The sequence below is a fragment of the Lampetra fluviatilis genome, chromosome 55 (genome assembly GCF_964198595.1).
Source record: "Lampetra fluviatilis chromosome 55, kcLamFluv1.1, whole genome shotgun sequence".
Classification (NCBI taxonomy): Eukaryota; Metazoa; Chordata; class Hyperoartia; order Petromyzontiformes; family Petromyzontidae; genus Lampetra; species Lampetra fluviatilis.
In genome coordinates this window covers 6154764-6159763 of record NC_136329.1, presented here as the reverse complement: position 1 = coordinate 6159763, position 5000 = coordinate 6154764, and the positions used below count along the sequence as shown (strand labels likewise).

The window sequence follows — 5000 nt, the reverse complement described above, 5'->3', positions numbered from 1 at the left end:
TCCCCCAGGTAGCCTCTAGTAGGGCTGTGTCTCTTGTGGGCTGCTACCGCTGATCTGTGGTTGACGCAGCAGTTTGTTTGAGACGCGAGTTTCGTGAATGCCGCTGATGTCGATGAAACGAAGCATCTTTTTCCAGACCCGTGGAGAGAGTTCCTTTGGCCTATAGAGACCCACAGACCCACAGAGACACACAGAGACTCACAGAGACTCACAGAGACTCACAGAGACTCACAGAGATCCACAGAGACTCACAGAGACTCACAGAGACCCACAGAGACTCACAGAGACCCACAGAGACCCACAGAGACTCACAGACCCACAGAGACCCACAGAGACCCACAGAGACTCACAGAGACCCACAGAGACCCACAGAGACTCACAGACCCACAGAGACCCACAGAGACCCACGGAGACCCACGGAGACCCACAGAGACTCACAGAGACCCACAAAGACCCACAGAGACCCACAGAGACTCACAGAGACTCACAGAGACCCACAGAGACTCACAGAGACCCACGGAGACCCACGGAGACCCACAGAGACTCACAGAGACCCACAAAGACCCACAGAGACCCACAGAGACTCACAGAGACTCACAGAGACCCACAGAGACTCACAGAGACCCACGGAGACCCACGGAGACCCACAGAGACTCACAGAGACTCACAGAGACCCACAGAGACCCACAGAGACCCACAGAGACTCACAGAGACCCACAGAGACCCACGGAGACCCACAGAGACTCACAAAGACCCACAGAGACCCACAGAGACCCACAGAGACCCACAGAGACTCACAGAGACTCACAGAGACCCACAGAGACCCACAGAGACCCACAGAGACCCACAGAGACTCACATAGACCCACAGAGACACACAGAGACCCACAGAGACCCACAGAGACCCACAGAGACCCACAGAGACCCACAGAAACCCACAGAGACCCACAGAGACCCACAGAGACTCACAGAGACTCACAGAGACTCACAGAGACCCACAGAGACCCACAGAGACCCATAGAGACACACAGAGACACACAGAGACCCACGGAGACCCACGGAGACCCACGGAGACCCACAGAGACTCACAGAGACTCACAGAGATCCACAGAGACTCACAGAGACTCACAGAGACCCACAGAGACTCACAGAGACTCACAGAGACCCACAGAGACTCACAGAGATCCACAGAGACTCACAGAGACTCACAGAGACCCACAGAGACTCACAGAGACCCACAGAGACTCACAGAGACCCACAGAGACACACAGAGACTCACAGAGACACACAGAGACACACATAGACCCACAGAAGCCCACAGAGACTCACAGAGACTCACAGAGACCCACAGACCCACAGAGACACACAGAGACCCACAGAGACACACAGAGACACACAGAGACCCACAGAGACCCACAGAGACCCACAGAGACCCACAGAGACTCACAGAGACCCACAGAGACCCACAGAGACACACAGAGACACACAGAGACCCACAGATGCCCACAGAGACTCAGAGACCCACAGAGACACACAGAGACTCACAGAGACCCACAGAGACCCACAGAGACACACAGAAGCCCACAGAGACCCACAGAGACCCACAGAGACACACAGAGACTCACAGAGACTCACAGAGACTCACAGAGACTCACAGAGACTCACAGAGACTCACAGAGACTCACAGAGATCCACAGAGACTCACAGAGACTCACAGAGACCCACAGAGACTCACAGAGACCCACAGAGACTCACAGAGACACACATAGACCCACAGAGACCCACAGAGACACACAGAGACTCACAGAGACACACAGAGACACACATAGACCCACAGAAGCCCACAGAGACTCACAGAGACTCACAGAGACCCACAGAGACACACAGAGACCCACAGAGACACACAGAGACCCACAGAGACCCACAGAGACCCACAGAGACCCACAGAGACTCACAGAGACCCACAGAGACCCACAGAGACACACAGAGACACACAGAGACCCACAGATGCCCACAGAGACTCACAGAGACCCACAGAGACACACAGAGACTCACAGAGACCCACAGAGACCCACAGAGACACACAGAAGCCCACAGAGACCCACAGAGACCCACAGAGACACACAGAGACACACAGAGACACACAGAGACCCACACAGACCCACAGAGACCCACACAGACCCACAAAGACCCACAGAGACCCACAGAGACTCACAGAGACCCACAGAGACCCACAGAGACACACAGAGACCCACAGAAGCCCACAGAGACCCACAGAGACCCACAGAGACACACAGAGACCCACACAGACCCACAGAGACCCACAGAGACCCACAGAGACTCACAGAGACACACAGAGACACACAGAGACACACAGAGACACACAGAGACCCACAGAAGCCCACAGAGACTCACAGAAGCCCACAGAGACCCACAGAGACCCACAGAGACTCACAGAGACCCACAGAGACCCACAGAGACACACAGAGACCCACAGAAGCCCATAGAGACCCACAGAGACACACAGAGACTCACAGAGACCCACAGACCCACAGAGACCCACAGAGACACACAGAGACCCACAGAGACCCAGAGAGACACACAGAGACCCACAGAGACCCACAGAGACCCACAGAGACCCACAGAGACCCACAGAGACACACAGAGACACACAGAGACCCACAGAGACCCACAGAGACCCACAGAGACCCACAGAGACTCACAGAGACCCACAGAGACCCACAGAGACTCACAGACACAGAGACCCACAGAGACCCACAGAGACACACAGAGACCCACAGAGACACACAGAGACACACAGAGACCCACAGAGACACACAGAGACCCACAGAGACTCACAGAGACTCACAGAGACCCACAGAGACCCACGGAGACCCACGGAGACCCACGGAGACCCACGGAGACCCACAGAGACCCACAGAGACTCACAGAGACCCACAGAGACCCACAGAGACTCACAGAGACTCACAGAGACTCACAAAGACCCACAGAGACCCACAGAGACTCACAGAGACCCACAGAGACCCACAGAGACCCACAGAGACCCACAGAGACCCACAGAGACACACAGAGACACACAGAGACACACAGAGACACACAGAGACCCACAGAAGCCCACAGAGACTCACAGAAGCCCACAGAGACTCACAGAAGCCCACAGAGACCCACAGAGACCCACAGAGACTCACAGAGACCCACAGAGACCCACAGAGACACACAGAGACCCACAGAAGCCCACAGAGACCCACAGAGACACACAGAGACACACAGAGACACACAGAGACACACAGAGACCCACACAGACCCACAGAGACCCACAGAGACCCACAGAGACCCACAGAGGCACACAGAGACTCACAGAGACCCACAGACCCACAGAGACACACAGAGACCCACAGAGACACACAGAGACCCACAGAGACCCAGAGAGACCCACAGAGACCCACAGAGACCCACAGAGACCCACAGAGACTCACAGAGACCCACAGAGACACACAGAGACCCACAGAGACCCACAGAGACCCACAGAGACCCACAGAGACCCACAGAGACCCACAGAGACACACAGTGACCCACAGAAGCCCACAGAGACCCACAGAGACCCACAGAGACCCACAGAGGCCCACAGAGACACACGGAGACACACGGAGACTCACAGAGACTCACAGAGACCCACGGAGACCCACGGAGACCCACGGAGACCCACGGAGACCCACAGAGACTCACAGAGACCCACAGAGACACACAGAGACCCACAGAGACCCAGAGAGACCCACAGAGACCCACAGAGACCCACAGAGACCCACAGAGACTCACAGAGACCCACAGAGACACACAGAGACCCACAGAGACACACAGAGACCCACAGAGACCCACAGAGACTCACAGAGACCCACAGAGACACACAGAGACCCACAGAGACCCACAGAGACCCACAGAGACCCACAGAGACTCACAGAGACCCACAGAGACCCACAGAGACCCACAGAGACACACAGAGACCCACAGAGACCCACAGAGACACACAGAGACCCACGGAGGCCGATGTATATACAGAAGACCACACAAGGCCTGGGCAATCATTTGTTCAGTGCCAGCTGCTCGACTAGGCCTGGGCCACTCCCACCACCACTCCCACCACCAGCACCACTCCCACGTGTTCATCTGTGACCCCTTCTCTCCATTTCCACTCCCTCCCTCTCTCCTTCACCCCCCCCCCCCCGCCCCCCCACAATGCACCGCGGCTGTGCAAGGAGCAGGAGGCGGGTGAGGAGGAGGAGGAGGAAGATGAGGAGATCCACATCACGAGTCACACTCGAGCCGGGGCCGAGCGGGCCGACGCCTCGCACTTCGAGCTGCTCAAAGTGCTGGGAGCTGGCTCCTTTGGAAAGGTGAGCGGTGGTGGTGAGCGGTGGTGAGCAGCGAGAGGGAGCGGTGGTGGTGAGCGGTGAGAGGGAGTGGTGGTCTGCGGTGGTGAGCGGTGGTGAGCGGCAAGAGGGAGCGGTGGTGGTGAGCGGTGAGAGGGAGTGGTGGTCTGCGGTGGTGAGCGGTGGTGAGCAGCAAGAGGGAGCGGTGGTGGTGAGCGGTGAGAGGGAGCGGTGGTCTGCGGTGGTGAGCGGTGGTGAGGAGCGGTGGTGGTGAGCGGGAGGGAGCGGTGGTGAGCGGTGGTGAGCAGTGAGAGGGAGCGGTGGTGAGTGGTGGTGAGCGGTGAGTGAGCGGTGAGTGAGCGGTGGTGAGACGGATCTCACCTCCCCGCCCCCCATTCGCTCTCTCTCCAACCCGGCCTCTCTTTGAGCGCTTCACCTAGTCACACAGAATCGACTTGAACTCTTGAACTCGCTCGCTCATGAGCTCACTCAATCATTCACCCGCCTGCCAGGCCCCTACAGGCTGCCGTAGGCTCATCTACAGGCTGTCGTAGGACCCCTACAGCCTATTGTAGGCCCCAACAGCCCATTGTAGGCCCCAACAGCCGCCTAT

General features: G+C 57.5%; 1 protein-coding gene across 1 annotated transcript in view; it reads left to right on the top strand.

Annotated features, from left to right (window-relative positions):
• Window positions 1-5000, top strand: part of LOC144949953 (ribosomal protein S6 kinase alpha-3-like) — a 66243-nt gene that overhangs the window by 19008 nt on the left and 42235 nt on the right. The window contains exon 2 of the mRNA XM_078879943.1: window positions 4274-4411. The gene's annotated coding sequence lies outside the window, so the exon portion shown is untranslated. The remainder of the gene's footprint in view (window positions 1-4273; window positions 4412-5000) is intronic.